This window comes from Balaenoptera physalus, assembly GCF_965194825.1.
Source record: "Balaenoptera physalus genome assembly, chromosome: X".
Classification (NCBI taxonomy): domain Eukaryota; kingdom Metazoa; phylum Chordata; class Mammalia; order Artiodactyla; family Balaenopteridae; genus Balaenoptera; species Balaenoptera physalus.
The window spans coordinates 40,257,288-40,277,150 of record NC_138903.1 but is presented as its reverse complement, the minus strand read 5'-3'; the positions used below and the strand labels follow the sequence as shown (position 1 = coordinate 40,277,150).

At 38.8% G+C, this 19,863-nt stretch overlaps 1 pseudogene across 1 annotated transcript; it reads left to right on the top strand.

Annotated features, from left to right (window-relative positions):
• The first annotated feature begins 11,375 nt into the window (after nucleotides 1-11,375).
• Nucleotides 11,376-19,032, top strand: LOC309652583 (geranylgeranyl pyrophosphate synthase pseudogene; annotated as a pseudogene). The gene has a single exon. The product of its transcript is annotated as a geranylgeranyl pyrophosphate synthase pseudogene (transcript).
• The last annotated feature ends 831 nt before the right edge of the window (nucleotides 19,033-19,863 follow it).

Here is a 19,863-nt window from a genome sequence, read left to right as displayed (position 1 = left end):
ACAGGAAATTCATGCCATACCAAAGGATTTAATCGGCTACTTACAGAGGTGTGATAGGGTTAAGAAGACGAAAAAGAGATGTTGAGGTTTCCAGACACTAGTAACAGCTGGGAAACCCTTTCTACCCCTTGGTCTAGAGTGACAAGGAGGGGCAGAAATGGAACAAATAAATACAGTAAGTCCCCTACATACGAACCTTCAGGTTGCGAACTTTCAAAGATGCGAATGTGCATCTGGTTCCAGCAAGGAACCAGAACCTGTGCCAGGCATGAGTGAAATTGCAGCTTGCCCTCCGTCTCCTATTGCTGACGATCCTTCAGCTCTACCATCTCCCACCTCCTCTCCCTCCTCCAGTCAGTAACTCTTCTTGCCTGTTCACTCGATGCCAGCTCCTGTATGCCAGCTGTTGTACTACTGTACTTTTCAAGGTACTGTAGTGTAAAATTAAAAATGTTTTCTTTATTTTTTGTGTTTGTTTTTTACATATTATTTGTGTGAGAAGTATTATAAACCTATTACAGTACAGTACTGTATAGCCGATTGTGTTAGTTGGGTACCTAGGCTAATTGTGTTGGACTTACGAACATATCGGACTTATGAACGTGCTCTTGGAACTGAATTCGTTTGTATGTGGGGGACTTACTGTACCAAATATCTCCCTCCTTCTGCTCTCTGATCTTCTCCCAGTGCCTCCTATTGGCTCAACCCAACTGGAAGCCAGAGGGAGAGGGGCCATTGCTGTCATTTGTAAAGGTCACCCTTTCTGGACACAGAGTAAGACCAAGAGGTGGAAAATGGGGGGCAAACAGAGAATAATCAGCTCAGTCAATACGTCAAGTACTGTTACGCATTGAATTGTATCCACCCCCCCTCCAAAAAAAAAAAGGATATGTTGGAGTTCTATCCCTCAGTACCTTAGAACGTGACCTTATTTGGGCATGGAGTGTTTACAGAGGTAATTAAATAAAAATGGAGTCATTAGGGTGGACCTGAATCCAATGACTGGTGTCCTCATAAAAAGGGGAAATTTGGACACAGAGACAGATATGCATAGAGCGAAGATGAAGTGAAGAGACAAGGAGAAGATGGCCATCTACAAGCCCAGGAGAGAAGCCTGAAACAGATCCTTCCCTCACAGCCCTTAGAAGGAACCAACTCCTTCGGCACCTTGATTTTGGACTTCTAGCCTCCAGACCTGCAAAGGAATAATTTCTGTTGCCCAAGTGATCCAGTTTGTGATACTTTGTTACGGCAGCCCTGGCAAACTAATGCAGGTATGTAAAAAATACACACAGAAGGAGGACATATACCAAGATACTAAGTGTTACCTCTGTGAGTGGTATTATGGAGTGATTGCTATTTTGTGTTTTTCTTTATTTCCTAGCTGGTATACTTTTACATCAGAACAAATGAACAAATAGTTTCCTTAAAATTAACGTCAAGGCAATAGTAGGAGGAAGTCACTCATGGGCAGCCTAAGGGCGTATATGGCAGAGGCAAGCGCGGGGATGTAACAGTGATACGTGGGCTCACATTATTTGTGTCCCAAAGGGACGTTTCTCATTTCTTGCCCCAGACTGAATCCCAGGCTTTCTATTCCTTTCACGTGAGAGGCCTGGCTTTTGTCTCCTCTCCAAAGCTGCTGTCCCACTGGTAGGTCCCCCGGGGCTTGGTTCAAGGCCAAAGCTTAGCACGTAAGACTGCTTCATTTAAGAGTGTGTTATTTAAAAAAAAAATGTGTCATTACTCCTCACTAAATGAAAGAATTAAAAATAACACAAATTTGGTCCTCCCAGAAAATGTTTGCTAAATGAATAAATGGTGTAAGGCTTAAGGGCTCTTACCTAGTTTGAAAAGTTAGGATACCTAATCCATAGGTCCGTGACTCTTTCCTTAGACTTGAAAGTGCATCTGGACTTCAGCCCACTGTCTTTATGCCTTAAGGTGGAACACTCCTTAAGGTGGAACCCCTTAAGAAAAGAGGTTAACTCTTTTCTCACTCTTAGTCAGAGCCAAATCTTAGCAGATCCTTCCAGACTATCATTCTGTCCTCCACTGACCTGCATCCACTCTTCTCCTTTGCCCTGTCTCCCTGAGACTGTGATTTCCTTGAGGGGAGGGGACATGGCTTATCCCCACTTGACTGACACTGATGGGTAATAACTAAATGCTACTCGAACCTGAAATATGACTCAAGTGACCTTTGAAAATGGGGATAGGCAAGGAGATAAGCGTTGTACCTCAGGAAATTGAATGATAACCTTTTTTTTTTTTTTTTTAAACAAGTAAAAAGGAAATGAAATGCTCTCAGTGTATTAGCTAAAGGATCCCAGGGATTTCAATGAGAAGAGAAAAGATCTGTAGCCAAGTCTGAGAATCAAATACCTCTGATTTACAAGTAATGCATCCCCTTGTCCTGTCCTACTGCTTGAACCCAGGGCTTCCGTTTTCCCAACAAAGGGAACAGAATAAGGGCCGAAAAAAGTCTTTACCACATTGGTTTCTATGGTGATTATTTTTTTCTCTTCGAAAGTTGAAGGTATTTTTTCCTTACCTCAGTAATTTTTCATTACCTCAGTAATTTTTCATTTTGTTTTTCATATTGAAGTTCTCTGTGATCTGCTTTCTTTCCTACAGGAGTAGTCCAGAACCTACTTGCCTGTAGGTAGAGGTGTGAGGTGTTAAGTGGCACTAAGGTATAGTTTTCAAAAAAGGTCAAATCCTGACTCTTATGCATATATAGAAGAAACATATGCCAAACATTTTATTCAACTTAATTAATGCAGGAACCAGCAGGATATTAAGACTGGTTTGAAGAGCATGTGAAGAGCTCAGTATATACAGGTAACTTAAGGAATGTTAGGATAAAATGGCTGCATTTGATACAAACCTTTCCTTCAGGGCAAAGAACCTATAATCTTTGGGGTTATTTTTTCCACTAGACAGAGATCATTTGCATCTCTCCTGGACAAAATTCTTTAAGTTTTTATGTAACTTCATGAAGTCTTTGACTTTCAATCAATGATAGAGTGAGCAAATGAAGTACCTTTCCATAGATAATCCTTCGGTGAGCTTCTTCTCCATAATCTATTGAAAGGATGTGACACCCTTTTGCCTTGTCTCTAAATTTTGTATAATTTTTTTGAACAGTGACTACATGGAGGCTGTAAATCATTTGGGGGCATATAAATCAAAGCCTTTTTAAGAGAAGATGCAAGGTTTGCATGTAAGACAGTTTTTTTTTTTTTTTTAAGGTACCTCTTTCTTAAAAAAATTATTTTTTGTTGAAGTATAGTTGATTTACAATGCTGTGTTAGTTCAGGTGTACAGCAAAGTGATTCAATTTTATATATTACATATATATATATATTCTTTTACAGATTCTTTTCCATATAGGTTATTACAAAATATTGAGTATAGTTTCCTGTGCTATACAGTAGGTCCTCGTTGTTTATCTATTTTACATATAGTGGTGTGTATATGTTACTCCCAAATTCCTAATTTATCCCTCCCTGCCCCCTTTTCCCTTTTGGTCACCGTAAGTTTGTTTTCGAAGTCTGTGAGTCTGTTTCTGTTTTGTAAATAAGTTCATTTGTATCATTTTTTTCAGATTCCACATGTAAATGATATCATATGATATTTGTCTTTCTCTGTCTGCCTTACTTCACTTAGTATGATAATCTCTAGGTCCATCCATGTTGCTGCAAATGGTATTATTTCATTCTTTTTTATGGCTGAATAATATTCCATTGTATATATATGCATACATATATATATATATATATATATGTGTGTGTGTGTGTGTGTGTATATACCACATCTTCTTTATCCATTCATCTGTTGATGGACATTTATGTTGCTTCCATGTCTTGGCTATTGTGATTAGTGCTGCTATGAACGTTGGGGTTCATGTAGTTTTCCAAATTAGAGTTTTTAACTTTTCTGGATATATGTCCAGGAGTGGGATTGCTTGATCATATGGTAGCTATACTTTTAGTTTTTTAAGGAGACTCCATACTGTTCTTCATAGTGGTTGTACCAATTTACATTCCCACCAACAGTGTAGAAGGGTTCCCTTTTCTCCACACCCTCTCCAGAATTTATTATTTGTAGACTTTTTGATGGTGGCCATTCTGACTGGTGTGAGGTGGTACCTCATTGTAGTTTTGATTTGCATTTCTCTAATAATTAGTGATGCTGAGTATCTTTTCAAGGCAGGTTTTCAAATAGCCTTCAGTGCATCAGATCCCTGGGGAGCTGACCCAACAGCAACTAAGCAGTGAGGAAAAAGAAGATCCTTTTTTTACATTTACATAGTTTTGCAATGAACCATGGTCCTGTCAAAGAATGAGGCAATTGTGATGGTGCTAATATATCAGAGAAGGATTGAATTGCGTTGTAAACTTGGAGTATGTTAAAAGTGGGGAGGGGGGCGAGGGGAATTGGATGAGGATAGTCAAAATGTACAAGTTACCAATTATAAGATAACTAACTGCTAGGGATGCAACGTACAACATGATAAATATAATTAACACTGTGTATGTTATACATGGAAGTTGTTAAGAGAGGAAATCCTGAGTTCTCATCACAAGAAAGAAAAAAATTTTTTTTCTATTTCTTTAATTTTTGTACCTATATGAGATGATGGATATTCACTAAACTTATCGTGATAATCACTTCATGATGTATGTAAACCAAATTATTAGGCTGTATATGTTAAAATACAGTGCTGTATGTCAATTATATCTCAAAGCTGCAGAAAAAAAGAAGTTAACAAAGCATGTTTGCACAGACTAATACAAATATTTTGTGTATGCGACAAAGATCTTATGGAACAAAGTGAAATAGCAATGAACAAATTGCTGAACTATCTGAATCATAGAAAATAATATTTAAAATCATTGGGGAAACTGAAAATATGTATGGCTTTTATATGTACTTATTCTATTTTTTAAAAGTCAGATATTTAGGAAACATCAAAGCAAGATGTACTGTTCATTTTGCATTAAAAAGCCTTTTAAGCCCTTTTGGAAGAACTGCAATAATGAAGAACTTGTAATAAGCTCACAAAAGTCTCTTCTAATGAATTAGTCAACTTTAATACTCTTCAGAATTCCCCATAAGAACATCATTCTCTTTTTTTCCGGCAAAGCTTAGCTCTCTCGTCTCTTGACAACCTCTCCAAGATATTTTAGATTTCTTTTAAGAGAGAGAAAATTTCATTTATTAAAGACAGACTTGTACTAAATTAAAATCAATCATTACAATAATTTCCTCTGCCTTAATACATACTAGCTGCTTTCAAGAGGATCCTACAAACTGCAGGTTTGGATTCTATATGTCCTGATTTGGTTTCAGAGGTTTATCTTCATCCTGCAGTTTAGATGCAGTTATAGCTCACCCTACCTTAAATCTTCTAAAAATAGAATAGGAACCAAATTGCATATTTCTATTTCAAACTTCTATTACCACTTTCCTCTTCCAAAACACCCTTACTATCATAATCAGTGGGATTTGAATGTATCTTAACTAGAAATTGACTTATTTGGCCTTCAAGATATAAGCAAGCAAGAGACATTTTCTGCCTGACTCCTTTGTCCATATATATCCTATAGTATTTTAATGTATTTATCCAAATAGCTATAGTCTATTTTCATCTAGCCTACAAATACTTACCAAGCACTTCATTTGTGCCAGGAAAGAGTTCTAGGGTTGGAATGATGAACAAGACCAAAGTCCCTTATGAAGAAAGAATATGTTCCAGTAGAAGAAAATGGATAATAAATAAGTAAACAGGGTTAATATTCTATTTTTAAAGTGGTACCTATACATAACTGCATAGAACATACACTTTTTTTCTCAGTTACATCTAACATATGAGCAGTACCAGCTGAATACTGAGAGACTGGAATTTTACTTTACTGCAGGGAAAGACGTAGCCTGGCTGGGTAACCAAATAAAGGATCTGGCTATCTGTAAGGTTTCCATCTCCTTTAGCCTGGATCATGGTTGAAGTTCATTTTACTCTATCGACTTGAACTCTCTGAAAGCTATCAGACAAACTCATCCCTGTTGAGGTATAAATGACTGCAAAGGCTTCATCTACATACTTTCCAGCAAGGCTTTCATTGTATAGAAGATGGAGCCTAAGGCCCAGAAGAAGTTTATCTTTGTGGAAACTTAGGTCGTTAAGTGACAAGCTTGATCATCAAGGCTTTCCTCACTGTGTTCTCCAATCCAAATTTATTATGTCATAAAACTCTGCCCAATCCCAATCAATACTCCACCTTGCAAGACTCCTCTTAAAATCACCCACTCCACACCTTAAAACCCTATAACTAACCTCTGCTCATTTCCCCCTTTTGAGACACTCATTAAGACTCAGTAAGGATGGGTTTGTCCCCACTGCAGTGAGTCACCTTAGCTTTGATTAGCCAACTTATGGTCCTTAATGGTGGTTTTAGCGGGTTGAATGGTGGCCTCTGAAAAGATATGTCCACATCCAAAAACCCTCACTCCACCCCCCAAGAACCTGTGAATGTGACTTTATTTAGCAAAAGGGTCTTTGCAGATGTAATTAAGTTAAGGATATTGAGATGATAGTATTCTGGATTTAGAGTGGCCCCTACATCCAATAACAGATGTTCTTATAAGAGACAGGCAGAGGGAGATTGGAGACACAGAGGAGAAGATGATATGAAGGTGGGGGCAGGGATTAGAGTGATGCATGTACTAGTCAAGGAAAGCCAAGGATCGCCAGCAACCCCCAGAAACTAGGAGATAGGCATGGGACAGATTCTTCCTTAGAGTCTCCAGGAGGAACCAACACTGCCAACATGTTGATTTCTGACTTCTGGCTTACAGTCCTGTTAGAGAATAAATTTCTGTTATTTGAAGCTATCTAGTTGTGGTGCTTTGTTACAGGAGCCCTAAGGAACTAATAAAGTAGCTTTCTGGGGAGTTGAAAGAGTCAAGTAAAATAGGCAATAATTGCAGTGCAGGTGCCAGAAGCGGGTTCTTGATGCTGCTTTGGCATGATGATGAATGTGGTTATGATAATGCCGAGGATGAAGATAAGGATGCTGGTGGCTGTGATAATTGTAAACTAGCCAGCCAAGTCCAACTTCCAGCTTTTCTCTAACGTTATTTCTGTGTACATCTCTGCTCAACTCTCTATCCTGACAAAGGCAGCTAAGATCATCTTGGTAACAGCTAAGACAACAGCAAAATGAACTCTAGACAAGTGCTTCTCAGATTCTAATGTGCAAAAGAATCCCCTAGGGATCTTGTTAGAATGCAGATTCTGATTCAGTAGGTCTCAGTGAGGTCTGAGACTCTGCATTTCCTTTTGTGTGTGTGTGTGTGTGTGTGTGTGTGTGTGTGTGTGTGTGTGTGTGTGAACTCACATAATGGGCATATATCATATGGGTATTGAGGTTTTTTATTTTTTTAACTTTCATTTGTTTAATTTCAGCTTTATAGAGGATAATTGACATATAAAATTGTAAGATATTTAAAGTGCACATTCTGGTAATTTGATGTACGTTGTGAAAGATTCCCTTCCATCTGGTTAATTAAGAGACTCTGCAGTTCTAGCAAGCTCTAGAGTGATACCTGTGCTGCTGGTCTGAGCACCCACAATTTGGGGAGTAAGGATTCAGATCAATGTTTGGCAAAATTTATCTGGAAAAGGCCAGATAGCAAATATTTTAGGGTTTGAGGAAGTATTCGTTTCCTATCGCTGCTGAAACAAGTTACTACAAACTGTTAAAATTTTCCACAGACAATGTACTGATCTAGAAGGCTTTTGTTCAGTGATTCATGAATTAGGCAGTATCCACTTTAGCAGATAGAAAGGAGCTCCAAAGTACTGTACAAGGTGAGAGATTTTTATGGACCAAAGTGAGCAGGGACAAGGAAGTCATACTAGGCATTTGCTGATTGGTTATATGGTGAACAGGGAAGCGTTGGACCAGGTCGGGTATCTTGTGCAGAGCAGGCAAGCGCTGATTGGCTGACTTAGGCCTTCCTTTTCCAGAAGATCCGAGCATAGAAACTTAGTTAAGTTAGTTTGGTTTGCTGACATGGGGCTTAGCATGAGTGACTCCATCTGGGGCTTAATCCGGTTACTTTATCAAAATTTAGCAGCTTAAAGTTAATACTCATTTATAACCTCATAGCTCTTTGGTTAAAAGACCAGCACTGTGGAGCTCAGCACATTAGCATTTCAAAAGACAGAAGTCAAGGTGGTGGCTAGGCCTTGTTGCTGGAGGCTCCGAGGGCAGAACCTGCTTTTCAGTTCATTCAGGTGGCTGCAAGAATCCAGTCCAATATGGCTAGATGCTCCCTCTTCCTTGCTGGCTGTCAGCTTCTCTCAGCTCCTTAACACAGCCTACAGTCCTTGTTACGTTGTCCCCTCCATCTTCAAACCAGCAACAGCACACCAGATCCTTCACATACTTTGAATCTCTCTGACTTTCCCTCCTGTCACATCTCTCTGACTCCAACTGGAGAAAATTCTCTGCTTTTAAGAGCTCATATGATTAGATTGGACCTACCTAGATAATCTAGGACAATCTCCTCGTCTCAAGGCCTGTAACTTTATTTCACTTAGCAGAAGTCAGACAGAAACAAATACTGTAGGATATCATTTATACATGGAATCTAAAAAATACAACAAACTAGTGAATATAACAACAAAGAAGCAGACTCACAGATATAGAGAACAAACTAGTGGTTACCAGTGGGGAGAGGGAAGGAGGGAGGGGCAATATAGGGGTAGGGGATTAAGAGGTACAAACTACTAGGTATAAAACAAGCTACAAGGATGTATTGTACGACACGGGGAATATAGCCAACATTTTGTAATAACTATAAATGGAGTCTGACCTTTAAAAATTGTGAATCACTGTATTGCACACCTGTAAATTATATAATATGGTACATCAACTACACTTCAATTAAAAGAAAAAAATCCGTAACCTTAATCACATCTGCAAAGTCCCTTTGCCATGTAAGTTCACAGATTCACAGGTTCCAGGGATAAGGCATTGTTTTCCCGACCACAGAGGGCCACACTCTCTGTTGCAACTACTCAACTGAAAGTAGCCATAGACAATATGCAGAATGAGTGAGTGATGCAGTGCTCCAACAAAACTTTATTTATGGACACTGAAATCTGAATTTCACATAGCTTTTGTCATAAAATGATATTCTTCTTTTGAATTTTTTCCAATGATTTAAAAATGTAAAAATTATTCTGAGCTCATGGGGTGATACAAAAACAGGCAGTAGGCTAGGTTTGGCCTGGAGTCTGTAGTTTGCTGGCCTCTCATCTAGATGTTAATCCTTCTTGTTGCAGACTGGAAGCCTGTAAAGGACCAGGATGTTCTCTCTGTCATTTGTTGTACTGTGGATGCTTCTTAAAACAGTCAAACATTTGACCAAAGCCCTTACATGTAGGGAAATTCCAGATACCAAGGTGCTGTTTATGGGGAAGGGAGAAATAGAAAATGTTGTCCAGGAAACTGGTTCTTTTGTAAGAGAAAAGATGTGTTATATTTGAGAAAACAAGCTTTTATAGGGAGAAATGCAAATATGCAGTTGTCAAATTAGCTGTGTTCTACTTTGAGCTTTCATGACATCCTTAGGTAGGCAGGCAAAAATAATGATAGGAGTAATAAGATCTCATGCTTCAGGAGGTTAGCAGATAACCCAAGATGATGTAGGAAATTGTTTCTTTTGTTACCTCCATGTTGGTCTACCTGAAACATTGTAAATTCCATTTATAGTCTTTTAAAATACTAGACCCTAAGGGCAGGACTTCTGCGTTAACTAAATTGGTAATATGATTAGGTGTGTGGTAAAACCCATTTGCTCATAGAAGCAAGTTATTTAAATTATTATATGTCATAAAATAATTGCATAATGAGGTATCATCTGGAGTATTTTCAATGTATCAAAGGTGGGATTGGAATTTATAATAATGGTACCCCAATTTCTCAAATCTATTTGTTGGGAAAAATCAAATTTTGGTGTCATGTTACAGCCACTCCAAATCAAATAAATCATATGTCTTTGGTCATGTTCTTCAGAAAGGGATCCTGAGACATGGATTCACATACAAATGACTTATGAAAAAAAGTATTCCTAGGAGAAACCAGTAAGGGTGTGGGAGAAGTAGAGCCTGGAAGTGAAAGAAGCCAAGGAAATGTGCAGTTTCAAGCAAAGTCCCAGCCACAGCCCGCTATTGTGAGGAGGTCTAGAACATAGATTATACCTCCAAGTTTGTTCAGATCAGAGGCAAGGAGCTAGGATTTCATGCTCCTGCACTGGTAAATCATTGGTTAAGTCTGCCCCGGGGGAAGTAAATTTCCAGGCATTTCTTGCTCTCTGCTCTAGAGAGCAAAGTAGCTGGACCAGCCCAAGGGCAGGTCTCTAAAGAGTGTCACAGGTGCAGGTCATTATAAGCAGAGCACACAGAAGTTGGGAATGGTGAGAGCTCTCAAAATATAAAAGGGATCCCAAGGGGATTTGCGTAGAGCGCCAACAGGGGTGACTACACCATGCTTATATAAATGAATTGAGATTTGGTTTCCTGGAAGAAAATAAATTTAGACTCTCTCTCTCTCTCACACACACACACACACACACACACACACACACACACACACACACACACACACACTGCTGAGAATGCCTTTTATACCTGGGGCTCACATTATCATATTTAACAGAGAAAAAGTCCTAAATGCTAGAAAGTTGCCTCTGGCACTCATAACTCCAGGTTAGCAGGAAGGGAAACATAGATTCTTTTTTGTTTGTTTTTATTTTACCATTTTCTGTTCATTCTGTTTATTTCTTTTTAAATTTAGCTTTTGGATAGGTAATGCATTTGTGTGGTTCAAAAACCTGAAAGTACAAAGGATAGACAGTGAAAGCCTCTTGCTAATCCTTGACCCCCATCTGCCAAGAACTCCCCTCACTAAGGTTCTTAGTTTATATGTGGACATACAAGCAAATATATATATCGACTTTTAGTCCCCTCGCTTTTATACCAAAGATAGAATAGTATAAAAATGGTGCTACATATAAAAACTTGTATTTTTTCACTTAATATATTTTAGAGCTCTTTCTTTTTTTAATTGAAGTATAGTTGATTTACAATGTTGTGTTAATTTCTACTGTACAACAAAATGATTCATTTATACATATATATACATTCTTTTTCATATTCTTTTCCATTATGGTGTATTACAGGATGTTGAATATAGTTCCCTGTGCTATACAGGAGGGCCTTGTTGTTTATCCATCCCATATATAACAGTTTGCATCTGCTAATCCCTAACTCCCAGTCCTTCCTTCCCCACCCCCCCTCCTCCTTGGCAACCACAAGTCTGTTCTCTATGTCTGTGAGTCTGTTTCTGTTTTGTAGATATGTTCATTTGTGTCATATTTTAGATTCCACGTATAAGTGATATCATATGGTAGTTGTCTTTCTCTGTCTGACTTACTTCACTTAGTATGATGATCTCTAGGTCCATCCATGTTGCTGCAAATGGCATTATTTCATTCTTTTTTATGGCTCAGTAATATTCCATTATATATATATACCACATCTTCTTTATCCATTCATCTGTCGATGGACATTTAGGTTGTTTCCAGGTCTTGGCTATTAATAGTGTTGCTATGTAGAGCTCTTTCTAAATCAGTACCTAGCGAGCTTTCCCCCTACCACCCTTTTTTGGACATCTGCATGGTATTCCACTGGATGAGTAAATAAACATTTATTTAACCAGTTCCCTACTGATGGACATTTGCATTGTTTTTAATCTTTTGCAATTACAAATGGAGCTTCATTGAGAGTAATCTTGTACTTATATCATCTTCCATGTGTGCAAGTATAGCTGTAGAATAAATTCCCCCAAACTTAGTTGCTCATTAAAGGGCGAATAAATTTACAATTTTGATAGCCATTACTAAATTACCTTCCAGAGAGGCTATATACCAATTTGTGTTTTCACCAGTAATACATGAGTGTGTTTATTCTCCCATGTCCTCACCAACACAGGGTGTTATTAAATTTTTAGATTTTTGCTAATCTCATAGGTAAAAGATGGCAGCTTAGCACAGTTTTAATTTGCATTTTTAAAATTTTTAGAAAATTGAGCATCTTTTCATATGATATGTAGACTCTTAATATACTAAAAAATTTCCTGTTAATTCAAAGAGTGATATCCTTGCCTGCAATTAGAAAGTTAGAGTGAATGCAGACCTTAGCTTTCCTGGGATACATGTCAGGGTCAGAAAGCACCTTAGTGGTCATCTAGTACTGTCCTGGTCTGATGCCTAAATGACCAGGGATCCCTGCCTTCCTCAGCAGAGGTGTTCAGAGTTAGGGAGTCCACAAAATTGAAAACATCTTTCTGTGGCCCTAACATTTAGAAAGTTTTTACGGAGCCAAAATCTTTCTGTAATTACTGCAGGACAGTAATTACAGTATGCTCTTGTTAAAGTGCACTATTCTTCTAGAGCACAATGAATATACCACAGAGAAATAATACTGGCTTAAAATAGAGGGAGAATGGCCAACTTCTCCCTCTCTCAGTAATAATTCTTCGCCTGCTAGAGTCTTTAAATTATAATGCATATTGTTTTTGTCACAATTAGAAATAGAATTTAAAATGTAAATGCAACCTATGTAGTATTCCTGCTGAAGATGCATAACCCCAATCTAACCATGAGAAAACCTCAGATAATACTAAATTAAAAGACATTTTAGGAAATAACTGGCCCAAACTACTCCAAAATGCCGAGCTCATGAAAGCCAAGGAGGGGCTAAGGAGCTGTTCTAGATTAAAAGAGACTAAAGAGGGCTTCCCTGGTGGCACAGTGGTTAAGAATCTGCCTACCAGTGCAGGGGACACAGGTTCGAGCCCTGGTCCAGGAAGATCTCACATGCCACAGAGCAACTAAGCCCCTGCGCAACAACTACTGAGCCTGCGCTCTAGAGCCCGTGAGCCTAGAGCCCATGCTCCGCAACAAGAGAATCCACTGCAATGAGAAGCCTGCGCTCCACAACGAAGAGTAGCCCCCGCTCGCCCGCAACTAGAGAAAGCCCGTGCGCAGCACCGAAGACCCAACACAGCCAAAAATAAATAAAATAAATAAATTTAAAATAAATAAATAAAAGAACTAAAAACATTAAAAAAAAAAAAACACGCTAAAGAGATGAGATGTGACAATTAATTGCCATCTATGATCCTGAATTGGATTCAGGGAATCCAAAGAAGGGGAGAATATGCCATAAAGGATATTATTTGGAAAATTGGCAAAATTCAAATACAGATTGTATATCAGATTAGAGCATGAAATCAATATTAAGTTTTAGCTGTGATCATGCAAAAGAATGTCCTTGCTGTTAGGAAACGCACACTGAAGAATTTAGGGGCAAGGGGACGTGATATCTGCAATTTACTCTCAAAAGGGTCGGGAAAAAATAGAGAAAGAAAAAGAGACAATGATAAAGCAAATGTGGCAAAATGTTAATTGCCGAAAGTGGGTGAAGGTTGTTTGGGACTTCCCTGTATTATTCTTGCAACTTTTCTGAGTGTGTTTGAAATTATTTAAACATAAATTGAATATAAATACTTTTGGAAGAGTAACTTAAGCACAATATCCTTTTAGAAGAGTGACTTAAGTTTCCACCAAAATGTCCATGACTGCTATAGGCACATTTATTGAAAAGGGACAGGTGGTGATTGATTAAGTTCAGACTGGTTGGAAATTTTGTACGGTCCCTTAGAATCACTTCATAAACTAGACTAAGAGAATCAGTGAGTAGTTGGCTTTTGAAAACTGGCCTCTGTGAACATACTTGTTTGAATTATTTTACCAGTAAGACGGCAGTGTACATAAGGGTAGAGAAGAATGGTGATCAGTTGTGTTACCTCCAGGGTCACGGTGCCACCAATTCCATCACAGAGGTGGTGGTGGATCAGGCAGGAGTGTGTCAGAAGTACTAAGGAGGAAAAAAAAAGATGAGTGTAGTGGCATAAAGCCATATTAAGGAGAAAGGGGACGGAAGAGGGAAAGATGGTTGTATTTGCTATAATTAAATATAGGTGAGTGTGTCTGAGTGTGTTTCATGGGTGGGAGGAATTGGTACCTAAAATAAAAAAGCAAATGAGTGGATTATCCATCAGTTATTATCACAATCTTACGGTAAAACAAACCACCTCAAAATCCAGTGCCTTAAAACAACAATCGTCTATTTTCACTCACACATCTGCAGGCTGGGCTCAGCGGGGGTTGGCTCAAAAGTCTGCTCTGCCTGTCTCTCCTCCTTCTTGGACCAGCCGGCTCCCCAGAGTATGTTATCCTCATGGAGATGACCAAGAAAAGGAAAGCAGCCCAGCTGTGCAAGTACATTTCAAGCCCCTGCTTGTATCACTTTTGCTAATATCCCTTTGGCCAAAGTGAATCACATGGCTGAGGCTAAAGTCAAGGAAAGGAGAAGTAGACGCCATCCCTAGCGAGAAGAACTGCAAAGTTACATGGCAAGGGATATGGATACAAGGAGGGAGGACGTGATGGAATAATGCAGTCCTCTACGAGGGAATCAATTAGCAAGGGGAGAGACTTTGTTTTTTTTCTCATTAGAAGGCAAATTCTTCCAACCATTTGTGTTTGAAGATTCATCCTTTTTTTTTCTTTTCCAGATAAGTTTATGAATATAACATCAGGCAAAATCTTTCTGACCCATGGAAAAGAGACTGTCCTTTGCTGCCAGCCCTGTCCTCTTTGCCAGCCTGCTTCACAACAGAGGCAGCATAGATGAAGAGAGGCTGTGTAGTTTAATGGTTAGAACACATTTAAATCTTGGTTTCACATGGATTCAACTAGAGATTATCATACTAAGTGAAGTACGTCAGAAAGAGAAAGACACCATATGATATCACTTATATGTGGAATATAAAATATGGCACAAATGAACCTATCTATGAAGCAGAAACAGACTCACGGACATAGAGAACATACTGGTGGTTGCCAAGGGGGAGGGGGCTGGGGGGGATGGAGTGAGAAGTTGGGGCTAGAAAATGTAAGCTTTTATATATAGGATGGATAAACAACAAGGTCCTAGTGTATAGCACAGGGAACTAAATTCAATATCCTCTGATAAACCATAATGGAGAAGAATATTAAAAAAAGAATGTATACATAGATGTATAACTGAATCACTTTGCTGTACAGCAGTAATTAACACAACATTGTAAATCAACTATACTTCAAAAAAAATAAATAATTTTTAAAAGATATACAGTAAGGACATAATAACTATCTATCCTTCTATGCTAAGTTGTATCATTATATTAAAATATGAGAAATATCTTTTAAAAAATTAGTCACTTGGCTTTCCTCTCGGAGTGGTTTACAATTTTTATTTCCTAATTCCACCTGCTGTGTGTATGTCCAAGCTTGAAACTGGGCTAAGTCTTCCTCAAGGAAATGGGGCTTTTCTGCCCTTTCAAGCTTCCTTTCTTATCTCCTCATTTCAGATGTAGAACTAGAAAATAAGTTCAACCTGGCAAAATTTGAGTACAACACCTTTCTCCTCTAATAACACCAAAAACTTCTCATTTACCCTGCATCAAAATTATCACAAGTTCAGAGTCAGTGGAATCCAGATTTGTGAGGGTTTGCCATGTTTCTTCTCTGAGCTCCTTGGAAGGCCCCCATGCCACGCGTCATGCAACGCTGTGCTTTTCGGTTTATGAAATCAGAAAACATAGCCTAAGGGAGCAGGGCCAAAGAAAGGTATTAGGAAGATAATGTTAAAACCTATAATAAAATTAAAACGATGAATATAGCTAGGGGAACTGTCCATCCAGGGAATAAGCATATTAGTGTAAATGGATTAAGAGTCAGGAATTAATGAGGTCTATTAATTGAGTTGATTCCTGTAATCTGGTAAAATGCAAATAGCATCTTCTTGTAATCGGCCCGTGGACTGCCTGAATGAATACCACTAGAACCACTAGAAAGCAGGTTTGGCTTAGAAAGAAAACAATACTTAAAATCTTTTAGCAGGGCCACAATGAGGGTAGCTGAACCATCACTTGACTTTGGAGCCATGGATTCCTGGAATTAATAAGAGTAATAATAATAGCGAGCACTTATAGCAGTACCTATGTGCCAAGTATTGTTCTAAGTTGACTCATTTAATCTTCATAGTTGTGCAGTAAGTGCCATTAACATTATCCCCATTTTATAGGTGAAGAGATCATGACATGGGTAGGTTAAGTGATTTGTCCAGGGTCACATACCTAGTAAGTATTGAAACCAGAATTTATTTGATTTTTTATTGAAGTATAGTTGATTTACAATGTTGTGTTAATTTCTGCTGTACAGCAAAGTGACTCAGTTATACATATATATACATTCTTTTTTCAAAATATTCTTTTCCATTATGGTTTATCATAAGATATTGAATACAGTTCTCTGTGCTATACACTAGGACCTTGTTGTTTATCCATCCTATATATAAAATCTTACATCTGGAGTGTGACCGGGATGGCGCATTTTCTTGCACTGAGTAATTCAGTGTCGCTGGCGGCTGAGCAGGGCGGAGAGTTCTATGGTGAAGTGAGGGGAGGGATTCATGTAGACGTCCGGGGGAGCCTTGTTCTGAACTCTAAGGTGGGAAGTTGATTCCGGAGGCTGCTACTCCCGGACCCGCAGCGTGAAAGTTGTGATATCACCCTCGAACCATCAGCTTTGAAATTTACAAAGAATGGAGAAGAGTCAAGAAACAGCCCAAAGAATTCTTCAAGAACCTTACAAGTACTTACCTCAGTTACCAGGTAAACAAGTGAGAACCAAACTTCCACAGGCAATTAATCATTGGCTAAAAGTTCCCTAAGACAAGCTACAGATTATCACTGAAGTGACGGAAATGGTGCATGATGCCAGTTTACTCATTGATGATGTCGAAGACAACTCAGAACTCCGACGTGGCTTTCCAGTGGCACACAGCATCTATGGAATTCCATCTGTCATCAGTTCTGCCAATTATGCACATATTCTTGACCTAGAGAAAGTCTTAACCCTTGATCACCCAGATGCAGTAAAGCTTTTTACCCGCCAGCTTTTAGAACTCCATCAGGGACAAGGCCTGGATATCTACTGGAAGGATAATTACACATGTCCCACTGAAGAAGAATATAAAGCAATGGTCCTGCAAAAGACAGGAGGACTATTTGGATTAACAGTAGGTCTCATGCAGTTGTTCTCTGATTACAAAGATTTAAAGCCACTGCTGAATACACCTGGGCTGTTTTTCCAAATTAGGGATGATTATGCTAATCTACACTCCAAAGAATATAGTGAAAACAAAAGCTTTTGTGAAGATCTAACAGAGGGAAAGTTCTCATTCCCTACTATTCATGCTATCTGGTCGAGGCCTGAAACCACCCAGGTGCAGAATATCTTGAGCCAGAGAACCGAAAACATAGATATTAAAAAATACTGTGTACCTTATCTTGAGAAAGTAGGTTCTTTTGAATACACATGGAATACTCTTAAAGAGCTTGAATCTAAAGCCTATAAACAAATTGATGCATGTGGTGGGAACCCTGAGCTAGTAGCGCTAACAAAACACTTAAGTAAAATGTTCAAAGAAGACAATGAATAATATTAAGCCATTCTTGATTAGGCCTGATAGCTTAGTTGACTTTTTTTTTGTCTTTTAACCTATTACCTTTTTAAAAATTTGGACCAAGCTGTTGGTCTCCAAAAACTGAGTGATAGTGGTGATGTGAGTGAGGTTGTTTCAATTTAGAATCCCTGTGTACAGATAATCAGCATAGTACCAAGTTGAAGGAATCACAAGGAGGCACATATAAATAAGTCTAATTTGAATGTCAGAATGTGCTATGTTGGGACGTTGTGGCCAGCTCTGCCACGCACGTTCTGTTGATTCTGTCCATAAAGAAGACTTCAGCTTCCAGGAACTTTTATCCACATAATTCCTAACTGTATTTTGTGGGCATTTCACAATTCATCTACCCCATTTCCAAGCCATTGACTACTTGGGACCAGTTTCTATAGCTAGCTGGCCCAACGACCACAGGAACTCCTCTTTCTTCCTAAATGTCGTTGCTTAGAATAGCTCATTCTTCTCCCTGGAAACTCCCTTACTAAGTCTTCCATGAAAAAGCTGACAGTGACAAACAAAAAACAAAAACAAAAAAAAACTTACATCTGCTATCCCCTACCTCCCACTCCATCCCTCCCCCACCCCCTCGCCCTTGGCAACCACCAGTTTGTTCTCTATGTCCCTGATTCTGTTTCTGTTTCATAGATAGGTTCATTTGTGTCATATTTTAGATTCCACATATAAGTGATATCGTACGGTATTTGTCTTTCTCTTTCTGACTTCACTTAGTATGATAATCTGTAGTTGTATTCATGTTGCTGCAAATGGCATTATTTCGTTCTTTATAATGGCTGAGTAGTATTTCATTGTATATATGTACCACATCTTCTTTATCTGTTCATCTGCCAATAGACATGTAGGTGGTTTCCATATCTTGGCTATTGTAAATAGTGCTGCTATGAACATAGGGGTGCATGTATCTTTTTGAATTAGAGTTTTGTCTGAGTGTATTCCCAGGAGTGAGATTGCTGGATCATATGGCAACACTATTTTTAGTTTTTTGAGGAACCTCCATACTGTTTTCCATAGCGGCTGCACCAACTTACATTCCCACCAACAGTGTAGGAGGGTAAAGTGAATAATTTTTAAAACTAATACGAGAGCATTTATTATCCAGTTGGCCCCATGGAGAATCAGCAGGTTGGAGATTTGAGGACCAGCTCTGCCTCAGGAGAGCTGGGTTTATTTGGACACGTTGTTTACCTTCTCTGACCTCGTTTCCTTTTTTTTTTTTTTAATAAATACATTTATTTATTTATTTTTGGCTGCGTTGTGTCTTCGTTGCTGCGTGCAGGCTTTCTCTAGTTGCAGAGAGCAGGGGCTACTCTTTGTTGCGGTGCACGAGCTTCTCATCGCAGTGGCTTCTCTTGTTGCGGAGAACGGGCTCTAGGTGCGCAGGCTTCAGTAGTTGTGGCTCACAGGCTCTGGAGTGCAGGCTCAGTAGTTGTGGTGCACGGGCTTAGCTGCTCCGCAGCATGTGGGATCTTCCCGGACCAGGGCTCGAACCCGTGTCCCCTGCATTGGCAGGCAGATTCTTAACCACTGGATCAACAGGGAAGTCCCTGACCTTGTTTCCTTATCAGTAAAATGGGGATAAATTTTACCCTGCAGAACTATTGGAAGGATTTATTGGAATAATCTGTGTAAAGTCCCTGACATTGTATCTGGTGAGAAGCCAGAGGCTCATTCCAATAATACTGTCAGTACTCAAATTATTTTTTTGAAACTCATATTCTTAAAGTGCCTTCAGATTTAGTTTGAGTTACGGGGGAAAGAAAAGTTTCGTTACTCTACAGTCATATTTCATTTTTGACATTAAAAAATACTGTTCAGGTTGGTCTTTTGACCTACTTATCAAACATTTGGTGGCTTTTGACTATTGCCAAAAATGAAATCACCATTAAAGGACAGAAATGTATTGCCGTTCAGGATATTTTAAAAATTACATATCATGATTTGGAGGCAAACCTAACAAAATAAGAGTTTCAAAAATGTTTGAGCAATGATTTCATCAATCTTGGCATTAATAAAAAGCTTCATAAAAAGACTAGCTGGAAGGTGCTAGATCCTCTTAGAAGTGTACATTCTAGTGGGCTTGTTTCAAAAAACACACATATAATTCTATGGTCTTATCTCATTTAAAGCAT